The sequence below is a fragment of the Hermetia illucens genome, chromosome 5 (assembly GCF_905115235.1).
Source record: "Hermetia illucens chromosome 5, iHerIll2.2.curated.20191125, whole genome shotgun sequence".
Classification (NCBI taxonomy): domain Eukaryota; kingdom Metazoa; phylum Arthropoda; class Insecta; order Diptera; family Stratiomyidae; genus Hermetia; species Hermetia illucens.
Window position 1 is genome coordinate 48,723,772 of NC_051853.1, and position 13,068 is coordinate 48,736,839.

Genomic DNA, 13,068 nt, shown 5'->3' on the forward strand with positions numbered 1-13,068 from the left:
CAAAATTATCATGAATTTTTGAAGCCCAGTTGTGAAGAGAAGAAGGACAGATAGTTTCACTCTGAATGGTTGTAGACCACAGCAACTTCTCAGGGGGTAGGTGTCCAAAGAGCAACAACATCGTAATCTTACAGATTACTCACTAACGAAGCTATCACCACACCTGCCAGTTTCATATAAAATGCACTTTCAAAAATAAGATGAAAAAATTTGAACTCCTTAAGAAGCAGATGAAGTGGACTAATGATATGAACGTTTTCATCATCCGTTCCTAATATGAAAGCATAATGCAGGAGGCAGGCACAACATCTTAGCGCCTCATGTTGAACGAAATCTTCGTCGAGCGTTTCCCATTGAATGTGAACTGCTTCATTACTTGCAGCGACACAGTCAGGGAGCTTGTTCAATTTGGAGTCATCGCGAAAACTGATGACTAAGAGCCGATGGGGCAGAGGCATTTCAGTACTCCCGGTAGAACTCTTACTCCGGCTAGAGTCTCCCGTGAGGTTCAGAGCGAATTCCAAAGTGCGTATACAGAATTCTCGGAAACGGATCCCTAGCATAGACCAGTTGTTTCCAAGCTCTTTGCATTCACACAACCCAATCAATGATGAGATCGACTTATCGACTGTGTCCTGATATATTGCTACTGCAATTACAGTTGCTTGTGTATTGTGATGCAGTTATGGCTGTCAAATTGCACGGCCATAAAATTCACTCTCGCGCTATTAGTTTAAGTGACAGAAGATATCCACCATGGAAAATCCATCATTTAAAATGGAAACCACGCGAGGAACCAAAGGAGTCTTTTCAGATCACTCAGCGAATCTCAACATAGCGTCCGGCCAGTGCAATTTTCGGTAACGGAAGTAATAGACTATTAGAGAGGACCTCTGGGATTTTCCGCCCAGCAGGATGCAGATAATGAGTGCATTTTCGCTGAAGGAAGCCGAAACTTCTCCTCTTCTCCACTGCGGGAATTACATGCCTTATCCTTACTAAGAACACAGCGTAGTACACCGCAGACACAAGACCGATCGCTTGCTTACCAACCCTGTAGCTATTAAAGCAATTGGTGACAGTCATGGAAGGGCGGCATACCATCTCGTCAGTGCGTTTATCTGAGGATACCAATGCCCCAGAGTCGATCGACACACGGATATGCATCTTTCCGGGGTATTTGAATTCCTCTTAGTTAGGCATTCTTTATTTTTTTTTTATTTTTACAATGAAATATGGCTTACATTTTAGGTGAGTTAAGATACTTGATGTACTTAGATAACATCAAGTTGGATGCCGGTATTTTTGCCAGCCTTACAAGTCTTAGTGACATATTTAGCCATGATATTCAAATTGAATTTGGTTTCAACAAGCGTCAAATCCAAGTCATCCCCAAAGGTTGCGTGCTGAAAATGGCATTAACGACCTCCACCTAAACTTCAGTTGGTGAAACGAAAGATGCTCTGCTGTCCGAATTCCGATACGTAAAGCTGAAGTCTTATTTTTCGGGGAAAAAAATAAAATAAGCGCACTGAATATGTTCACCATTCCTTTACCCGCTTATGCTTTCGGAATATTGCCGAGGACGAAAACTGATCTGGAAAAAGGTCCACGGTATACGGACCACTATGCTTTAATTCTGCCGTGGAACGGATGAACCTACCTTGTAACATCTCACACACCGTCAAGTCGACTCGCTACGCCGTCATTTTTAGAGCAAAGTCCAAACGGGTCCCTTCCATGCGGTTGTTTGTAAAGTAGATTCCGGACTGGCTTCAGTTAGCTTGAAGAATTGATCTTTCAATCCTCTGAGTAAGGCCGATGCACGGTAAACACGTAAATTGCCTTTGGCAGCCATTCGTCAAGTTGCATTTGTCAAACAGATGGCTGCATGCTGCGGGGCCCTTTGCTGACGGAGGGATTTATGTATACAGTTTAGGACAGCGTGGTTACAGCGTTACAGATGTTGGACCATCTCATTTGTTCTGATTGGACCATTATGGCTCCCCTAATGTCCTGAGACCTCACACTATCTGTTTTACACCATACACAAGTGCACCATTTGGCAAATATACCCGATATTGCGTTATTAACCTTATTCGAAAAAATGGCCACTCTCGACTGAATTACTTTATCTAGAACTTCTCCTCAGCCGCCAAAACGATCTACAATCCTTCTCACCTTCCAAAGACCAGAGCCAATCCGCCTCGTGGCATCCAGCTGAGCCATATCCAACCTAGCCGGTCTAGATCCTGCTAATTCCTGCGGCTAACCCCGGCCTTCAACTTCAAAGTCCAAGTTAAGGCAGCAGAAGCAAAGATTGCATCAAATTAGACATTGCAAGGTGCATGCATATTGGCCCTCAGCCAAGGTCAACCGTTGTGACGATATTCAATAATATGCAACCTGGGCAAGTTACATGTGCAAGCAGAATTGTCAGCGACCATATTGGCTAGTCAATTTTCGCTCACACTGTTTGAAAACTTTTAATAAATACAAATTGAAAATAATTTTTGAGTTTAGGGGAATATACCAATTGTTAGGTTTTTTTTAAAAGTAAGCAAAATTAATCATTTTAAATGTTAAATAGAAACGAATGTCGGGATGGGAATCATGGAGTTGAAAGATCGGGAAAGGTAATGGGTGTTAAAACGGGGGAAAAAGAGGAAAAATTACATATTATTAAATGCACTCTTTTATAAGACTGTCCCTGAGAAGGGCAAACAAAATAATGCACAAGTCGCAAAGCCACGGAAACCATAGAATACAAAATTTGAAACCAATTCAATTAATAGAATCGAGTGATATAAGCAAATCACGCTCCAGTTTCTCGCCAATAAAAAAGATAGTTTTGCTAACTTAGGAACAAAAATAATTTTGCCAATTCCTTTAAACACACTTTTTAAATGGTAGTTTTTTTTTCTTTTAAGCATTTGAAACAAGAATACAAGTTACACGCAGGCCTCTGTAGAGATAAAAAGGGAAATATTATTAGTAACCCACACACGGGATGAATTTAACACTTTAAAATGTTGATGCATTCTAATCCAGCGGGTACCAATGCCCAAACAATCATCCCAGAAGCCTTCTCAAATGGCGAAGTTCATTGACAATAACTATCATTAAGTGATGTTGAAACAGCACTATACATCATCGATCAGAGGAGCAACAAGGCTCCTGGTGGAAGGCGGAACTATGTAAAATAAATTGAAATAATACTAAAGCCAGCATACGGAGTAAATCATTGGTAAACTACCAAGATCGCTTCACATCTAACTGTTCTCAATAAAGCACGACCATGAGAAAAGTTAAGAATTTAACATCGATGTGCACCAAATCTTGGTATACTTCGGACCCTCATCTAAGGAGAACTGACGCAAAGCTCCATACAAACTCGTCCTTGCTTCCATTGCCTTTAATATGGAACATGCCATCCGAAGAATTCTCATTCATTCAAAGGGACATCACTAGTGAAATCAACCCAGCTGGTAGCATACACGAATGATATTAGCATCAACGCACTTTCAGTACCGGAAACACGAGTAACTTTTCTAGATCTGGAATTCGCAGCAAAGGAAGCTGAATTAAGGATTAACGAAGCTAAAATAAGATTTAGGATTTAGGAATATAACTGCGAAAGTAATGACAGTTTCATATATCTTGGAGCACACCTGAAAAAGGACAACAACGAAGACGAAATTTGGAGGCAAAAATGTATAGTAAATGAGTGTTTTCGATCCGCCTCCCAATTTTGAAATTAAGAAAATACACAAGAAGAGCAAATTCCATATACAGAACTATCATTAGACCTGTGGTATTGTTTGGCTGTAAAATTTGGACCATAGTAAAAGCCACTAAAAAAGTCGTTAAAATCTTTGAATGGAGAGACCCCATATGCGAGGGATCATACTGGACAACCAGGTACAATATGGTATTGTACAGAATCTGTGACGATCCAGCTATATCCATTCTAGTCACAAGCCGTAATGGGCAAGCCATATGGAACATTAGAATTCCCAAGTGTTCGGGAAACGGTTAAGCTGAAACCCCTGAGAATTAAGGAAAACCATTAAAAAGAACGGGAGAACGCAACATACAACCACAGTAGGTCGCTGGTCAGATTCGACACCTGGAGGATACAATTAGCAAACCAAGATTTTGAGTGGCGGCTTATACTGGAGACTAAAATTTGATTGTCGATCTACTGATAATGTACTACTTGACGCATCCATGGAAATAGGTGGCGAAAATTATTCCTTTCTTTAATTTGAGAGTCAAATCTATAATTTTTGAACGAAGCGAAATGTTCCACCGATCACTGACATACATACATAGGAGGATTTGTAGTGACATGAAATATACTTCCACTATTGATGAAGTTAAAAGACATTAATTTACTTTGAAGACCCTCTGGATTCACTCATAGAACTTGCTCGTAGGGTATAGATACCTTAATTTGCAATAAACATATATAAAATTCATGAAGAAAGGAAATTCGTGGGTGCTATGGTCGAGTTGGGTGAGCACCAGATATCTGATTTATCTAATACCCCAGGATCGAAGCCTGGTCGCTAAATTTCGCTTTTATGCATTTAAGTTCAGCCGTCATACGAGCACACAAGACTAAATGTATTTAAGCGGAAGTCCCCAAAAAGGATCGCCGAAGCGAAGTGTAATAGAGTTTGATGCCAAATTATGTCGATACAATAATACGCTGCAAGAAATAGGATACTATCAAATATAATATTTCACAAGACCATCAAACTTACAAAACTATAAAAGTTGTTGTACCTGAAATAGCTAGCTTCCGGTTTCCAAAGTGACAAAGTCACTCTGACTTCATATTTCCCTTTGAATTCAACCTGATAGTTCTAAGTTTCCTAAGTTCCATGAATGAAGTGTTATCTGATACAGAAATTGTTTACTTGTGACAAAAACTGCTAGGCAAGAAGATAGATGGCCATAAAATCGCGGAATTTGTTTTTAAATAGATACATTGCTTTAAAACGAATGTTCATGGTAAAGGCATCCTTTAATGAAATTTTTGAGAAATTCTTTAGACTCGTCTATGATGCTCCTCTTTAAGAACAAACTTTAAAACAATGCATGGTTCAAATTCCACCAAAGTATCCGAGATATTTCTGGATTAATTAAAAGTATTCAAGTTGTAATTTCCCACCATATTGTAGTGAAATGAGTTTAACTTGGATCGGTTCTATGCAACCCCATTACACTTTCAAAATAAATATTGTACCTTCACCTACTATTGAATGTGCAATAGATACTCTTGAGACGGAGTTTCATTGTTGGCTTTTCACACCCTTCCAAGGATATATGGTGTTTAGAATTTTCAGTTGGGAAAGGATGTTTGTCTTTCATATTTTGATTGAGTGGCTACAGAAACCTTCTTTTCACCTTGCGTAGACGCGAAAAAAAGATAAAATTAATGGAGGGAATCATCAAATTAATGATATTTTATGATTAATTAGAGAATGTTCGCCTGCTCGCCAATTTTATCAGAATAGATGTGCATGGATAAAGCGGAACAATCGCTTACCTTTGGTTTGGATACCTCCTTTAATTAAAGTAATCCATTAGCAATCCTGACACTAGCAAACCACTTTCACCATTTATTCACACCTTCCCGAATATCACGAACTTTTCCCATGTTATTATTGATCACTATTTGATAACTGAATCGTTCTACTTTTTCGATGCTAATATTATTCTCTACTCAGCCATAAATACGTTATTATCTAACTTCATTTTCGACACCCTAAATATTCCACTCAATATGCTTACAACTGCAATACCCACTATCGGATTCGCTTTCTCCGTACTATCAACTGAAACTATGGTTTTATATCATATCACCTGGCACCTTATGACGACCTTATCAGAAAGAGGACCTTCACGCACGACCGCTTGGCGACGACTAAGGATTCCGCCAACAGTTCCTCTGGTGATACCGGAAAACGAAGCTCCATTTCTATTATGGAAATTCTGTTAGTTTTTTGGAATTCTCTGGGGAGCGACGATCAAATCAAATTTTATTTGGAGCTTTCACGGCTTTTAACAACAATTTTATTTCCTTAGTGAATCGAATTGAAACAGTGGATATTAGCAACTATATAATTCCTGATTCCCCAGGCAGCGATTCCAACGCTTGCGCATTGAGTGAAAGTTCAATTCGCTGCACACATGTTGCTTCCCGGTGTTTTCTTTCGGTTTTCTTTTAATTTTTCAAAGAAAAAATGCCACCACTCATGCACTTTATCAAGTACAAAAATGGAAGTTTACTCAAGCGATTGATTTGATTTTCTTCTTGATCCTTTCTAGAACGAAACTTACGGTACCTTCAGGACACTCTTTTGGTAAACTTGCATTTTCTGGCAAACAGTCATTACTCCTGCTTTGAAAATAACTGCGGCGAAATAAACGCAACAACTTAATACGTCCTGAAACAGAAGCTTTTCCTTGGAAGGTTAAGGACTTCTTTTACATGACCAAGGGTCAAACTATATGAACAGATACCAACCTAATTATTTCGATTACCGTTGCCTTCCAGTCAATCCGATCGAAATTGGCTGGTACCTAAGAAATCCCAAGACTTCACTTTATCCTTTATCCTAAGCATTTTCATACATTTACTGGTTTTCGTGGATGAGAGTTTTCGCTTTCTGTTTAATAGTTTAAAAAGTCGGGAAACCAGAAGCTTGCCGTTTTAGGTGTTGAAGGTTTTGTGTTTCCTTATGTGAGAAGCGTAACGCAGTTCTTCATTGCCTGATAGCATTGACTCGGGATATTTAAATCGCTCAGCTCTGTCAGCTACAGTGACCTGACCCAGAAATCAGCGATTTAAATATCTCGGGTCAATGTTATCAGCCAATGGGGAGCTACGTTATCAAATTTCTTCACGCATTAACGCAAACTGAATGAAGTGGCGTTCCACAACTAGTGTTCTTTGTCCCTCTTAATGCTCTCTATGGTTCTAATTGTTGTCCGACTATAAAAGACAATGAACGGCGTCTTAAGGTAACGGAGATGAAGATGATGCGTTGGACTAGTGGCGTGACATGTTTTGATCACATCCCAAATGAGGATATCCACGATCGATATTGGGTTGCAGCGAACGTGAGAAAACTGCAAGAGAGGCGTCTTCGATGGTATGGTCACGTAATTCGTGCTAACAAGAATTCACTTGCCAAGATTGGTCTGAACATCGAAGTCGATGGTAAGCGACGAAAAGGCAGGTCGTAACAACGGTGGCTTGATATGCTGGATGGGGATTTAAAAGCCTCACGATTATATCCAGTTCAGGCACTTCTTCTTTTTCTTCAGCCTTTGTCCCCTTCACAAGCGGGGTCGGCTCGCTGTGATCGGTTTCGCCATTTGGCTCTGTGTCCAGATCAGGCATTTGATGAAACAATATAGCGAAACCGATCACGACAAGCGGACCTCGTTTGTAAACCGGACAAGGACTGAAGAAAAAGTAGAAGATGTGAGGAGCGATGAGTACATGATAGTTCCGTGTCACATAGCTAAAAATTCCATTGCCCTCTATTTGTTAGAAAGCGATTTAAATAAATCATGGAAAGCACTGTATTGATAATAGTCAACTTCATACGCTTCACCCTCAATGATAGTCAACCTCATACGCTACACACTCACATGTGACACACAAAAGAGGGGAGAAGTAGATTCTTCATGAATGGAATTTTAATATTTCACTCGAATGTCAACTATTCTCGTTAATTATGACGTCAGCATCTTGGATGTATGGCTTAGGATGCGGTAAATACGCACGAAATTGATAAGTTTGAAGTGCTATAACTTTGACGATTTCCATGAAATTTGACGCGTGTATATAAAATATTATCCTCTATGCTGGTCCGAAATTTGGTAGTCCTAGGATAAACTTAAGGGGTTTTTTAGTCAATTTCTAAATGTTGGTAATATACTATTAATAAGCTTATTTGAGCAAATATCAGAATGGGACATATTTTGAGAATTTCATTTAAGCACACCTTCCTGATTTTTTCCGGATTTTTGGTCGGTGGTTTCCGAAAATGAATCGCACTTTAAATGTGTACATTTGGACTCCTTACTCGCACGCTTTTCTATACACGTCAATATCAGATTCGAAAAATACAAATTGAGACCATTCATTTGATACCTTGAGACCCCATTTTCTTTTACACGAAGCCTTACAAACGATGCCAGGGCCTAGTATTAACACTTGGCTGAATGGGTGGGTAGATAGGAATACTTTGTACAGAACTGGATTATGTTGCCCCATGTTGCAGTCTTTTGGCCTCTTGCAAGCCTACCAACGTTCATTTATGTGAAAATCTCTGTGCCAGTCACGGGGGTCTTTAATCTCCTCATTCAATAGGTGCATCTAATCTAGACCTCTTTCAGGTTTTGTGGCTCCTTAGGTAGTCTATTTTCACCGTGAAATCAGAGTTAGTCAAATGTTCAAATGTTTCTGTGGATAGTAGAAAGAGAATACTTTACTACCAGTGACTTTCAGTTTGCTTAGTTTCAGGATTTCAACTGTTTTAGTCCGTCACCTATCCTGCAGTATTAATTTGCTACACCCATAGCCCACCGATGTCTACCATTAATTGACAAATTGCATAAGTTTCCAGTTTCGCGCGGTCCTGACAACCACAGTTTTGCTGATTCTATTATTATTATTCTGTTAAAAGGAAGTCACACCTCGTCCTTAAAGAACTATTGTGCCCTTTTTACTGGTTATAGCGCACCTATTAATCATAGTATCTCAAGCAAGCTTTTAACCATCAGGAACTTTGGTATGTTCCCAACTTCCAGATCTTTCAACTTTGCATCCGGTATTAAGTGTTCTCCCAGATACCTCGACCTACTTTGCGCAAGTGCCAGACACTGTCCCAGAACGCGTATAAAAGTTTCATCACACTCTGCACAGAACCTGCAAGCAGTGTCCGTAGATAACCCTAGCTTCTCTAGGTGATAGTTTAGCCGACAGTGACCAGTGAGAATTCCCACTATGATTCGGAGGTTCTTCTAGGTGAGGTTTAAACAATCATTTGTGCGCTTGTTTTCGTATCCCCCAATACGTATCATGGACTACTCCCTTCCTAACAGACCCGCCCAGTATAGTTCCTTCCCTCTTCACTTTTTAATGTGATAGCCATGAAACATTTCCGATTCCAAAGAAGAGTTTTGACCCATGTTTAGAATTCACCTGGTTGGACCTAGGTGCCTTGATCGCTGCTTAGCTGTCGGTGAAAATACCAATGTCCTGCCCCCGAAGTTCCTTTGGAGATTAAAAGAGGCACATCTGTCTATGACGTATATTTCCGCCTGGAATATGTTACAATGCCCACCCATTGGCTCCAAGTACATTTTCCTTGAACCAATGACCCCGGCACCCGCTTCCGACGCTGTGAGGGATCCGTCTGTGCTGGTTTGCTGGTTTAAGGCGTATATCACATCCACGCTCTCCCAGTTTACCTTGTTACACCAACGTGTTTCAAATTCCTTATCATGTTAGAAAGAATATCAATCATCCTCCGATTTAGGCCTCTCTCCGCCTCAGTGATACTCCCGGTCATCTTGAATATTACCCTCCTTTCATGCATCTGTATGTGCAGATGGAGAGGGGTTTCTCCCAGAAGGACCTTCAGGGCGTTAGACATGCCCTCATTGTCCCACCGATACACACGGAAGCCAGTCTTTGGAGTTTGTGTAACTCCCTGGCTTGTGTACTGAGGTTAGTTCTTTCTGCCCAGATTACCGCCCCATAGATAATCATTGACCTTAATATTGCAGTATATATCCACCGTAGTACCTTCGGGCTGCAACCCCATTTTTTCCTGCTATGCAACTACAAGTCATCAGAGCCCTTGTAGATTTCCGACAAGTATTTCCGACATGCGTCTTCCAGAGTAATTTTTGGTCTAACGTAATTTCCAAATATTTGACCTCTGTTTCTCGTTTCACCTCCTTATCATGTAATCTTATGGCTCTCAAGTAATCAAGCTTACGTTTCCTAGTGAATGGTACTATGGTGGTCTTGGCCGGATTGATACGCAGTCCCACCTTTCTGCACCAAGCACTAGTAACCCTTAGTCCAGTTTGGATTCTATCACATAGGGTATCCTCTTATTTGCCCCTATAGATTAAAACAATGTCGTCCGCGTAATCCTGAATCTGTATTCTAGTATTTGCTAGCACGACCAGGAGTTCATCCACTACCATACTCCACATAAGCGGCGAACGTACTCCATCCTGTGGTCAGCCTTGAGTACTATTCATGACAATAGAATTTGTACCTGTCGGTACTTCTATTTGTCTACTCTCTAGCATTTTACCCCTCCAGAAAGCCAGGATGTTTCCCACTCCCTTGCGGCTTGTATCTCTGTGTACGATGTGTTGTCGAATGCTCCTTCGATATCCAAAAACGCACTCAGCGCTATTTTTTTGTTTCTGTTGCATCCCGTAGTACATCCGTCAGGTGATACAGAGCGGTTTCAGTTGACCGTCCTGCCCAGTAAGCGTGTTGACACTGATGTAGGGGATTACGCTTTAGAACGTTAGTTCTAATATAGTTGTCTACGACCTTCTCCACCGTTTTTAGTTCGAACGATGTTAGGCAAATTGGTCTGAAAGATTTAGCGTGAAAAGGATCGTTTTTACCCACTTTCGAAATAAAGACCACTTTTGCTCGCCCCCATGCCATTAGTATATATCCCAGCACTATGCTGCCCCTTACCACCATCAAAAGCAATTCAAAGATGATTTTAAGGCCTCTCTGGATTAGTGCTGAGAAAATACCATCTACTCTGGGTCGCCTCAGTGGTTTAAAAGTTCCCACTGCCCAACTTACCCTAGCTTTTGACCTCTTTTGCTAGTTTCCGGTTCTCCTTTCTTCCCCTTTTAGTCGTTGTTGGGGTATCAGGCAGAATGTTATCGTCTGCTGTCGTGAGGTAGCACCCCGGGAAATGAGTTCTGAGAAGCAAATGTACTCTGTCTTCCTCAATCTCGGTAAATTACCCATCTTCCTTTTTCAATCAGACCGAAGATATTACCCCGTCTTTGGTTACAGCTTTGTAAAGCCTGGTTGCATTTGTGGTTTGTTTGATCCCTTCACAGAATTCCCTAATGCTGCTCCATGTTGCTTCTCTGATCGCGTCCAGTCCCCGGTTTATTTTGCCCAATTAAAGATTTTCCGTACTTCTGTTCTCATTCTGGCCAGGTTACTATTCCACTATGGTACATCCCTTGATCACTTAACTGTCTTAGCCGGACAGCATCAATGACGACTGTGTTTAGGTTTTTCACCAGTATTTCTAGTTCCAGTTTGCTCCTGATGTCTCCGGCCCCTTGAAGGTGAGCCGTGTTGTTGCTCAAGTGCGTGGCATAGGAATCCCAATTCGTTCTCCTGGGATTCCTTATTATTCTTTTTATGTCTGAGTTGCCTTCAATGTCGAATCTGATTATTCAATGATCAGACGTGAAGGGCTCATCACACACCCCAATTCCTCACCAACCAGTTCATTAGGGAATTTGCTAGAAATATGCCTAGTAGCTCTTCTCTAGTGCTGGTCACAAATGTTGGAGTGTTCCCAATGTTATATATTTCTAACTTATTGCTAAGAATAAATTCAAGAAGGCACTCACCCTTTCGATTGGTGTTGCTGCTTCCCCAGACTTTGTGATGGGCGTTAGCAGCGCTGCCGAGGAGAAGTGGTAACGTAATCTTTCTCGTAGTACTTCACCAGTTTAGCGACTTGCTCCGGCGCGTCGCTGTCCACCCTAAGCCCTAGAAGTTTTAGGTCTAGGTCGTCCAACTTCTGCTCTTCACTGGGCAATATCCAATACTTCCCTGACTGATCCAGTCCTTTCCGCCTCTATGGTTTTCGAGAGTTCTTCGGGGGCCTCGGTATGCTTTTCACCTGGTGTCTCCTCCGAGATGTCTTTCCTCGACTTTTCCATATACACGTGCACAGGTATGCTACCAAATCGATAGTTGATATGGCAACTCCGACCCCTGATTACCTTCCCTTGCCCTCAACCTTCCTCCTCATGTTGAGCAATTAGGAGGTCCTTGAGGTCTTCCGTCTCCATTGTTGCGGCTTACGGTAGAAAAAAAGATAGGTTGGCCCCGAGGAGCTTTAGAAGTCTTTCTCGTGTTCCCATTCTAATTTAGATCTGATCTGGTTTCAGATAATAGCAATAATATCGGCAAGGGATGTCGCACTGCATCCTAAAAGAACTATTGTGCCCTTTTACTGAAGAGAGAAGCTTTATTATGCTCCCTACTTACAAGTATTTCAACTTGACATCTGATGCTAAGTATTCTACCAGGTACCTATTATGCACGAGTGCCGAATGCTGTGTGGTGGCTTGATTAATCTGCTCACAAAATCTGTCAGTAGATATCCCTAACTTCCCCAAGTGATAGTTTACCCTGCAGTGGCCAGTGAGCATTCCCACTCTGATCTAGGGGCTCTTCTTAATGAAGTTCAAACAATCTTTTGAGCCCCTGGATTCGTATCCCGCCATGAGCCCCTGGATTGTTTCATTCCTGGTGAGTTCGTCCGGTAAGTTTCCCTCAGCCGTTCCCCTTCATCGTCGTTACCGAAAGTAACGACAAATGGTAATCGCTCCATTTATATATAATCGCAAAACATGTCGTGAGTACAAATTATGTTGAAGTGAAATCCGTCGTAAGTTCATACCTAAACCAGGCCGAAGTGAATTTTTTGTTAAGGATGCTAGGACTCCTGTGTCCGCAGCCACTTAATCCACATTTCGCCCTGGGACCTATATTACTCTTTCACCACCATCATTACGCCTACATACTGGGGAATGTATTATCTGTGTCCCAACTTTGACGTACTCTCCCTTTGCTTTGTGATAAGCATCACTTTCGTCTTATGTTATGCGGGCGATAGGCCTGCATTCGCCAGCCAAGACTTAATGTCGTAGACTGTTTCATTGGCGTAAATCTCAACTTCATCGAGGAGGCGTGCAACAACCGTCAGCCCAATGTCGTCGGCAAAGCCGATGATGGCTCCG

The 13,068-nt window shown here is 41.3% G+C and overlaps 1 protein-coding gene across 1 annotated transcript in view; it reads right to left on the bottom strand.

Annotated features, from left to right (window-relative positions):
• The window catches only part of LOC119658239 (orexin receptor type 2), a 127,433-nt gene extending 121,486 nt beyond the window's left edge, over positions 1-5,947 (bottom strand). The window contains exon 1 of the mRNA XM_038065517.1: positions 5,558-5,947. The gene's annotated coding sequence lies outside the window, so the exon portion shown is untranslated. The remainder of the gene's footprint in view (positions 1-5,557) is intronic.
• Positions 5,948-13,068: the final 7,121 nt, after the last annotated feature.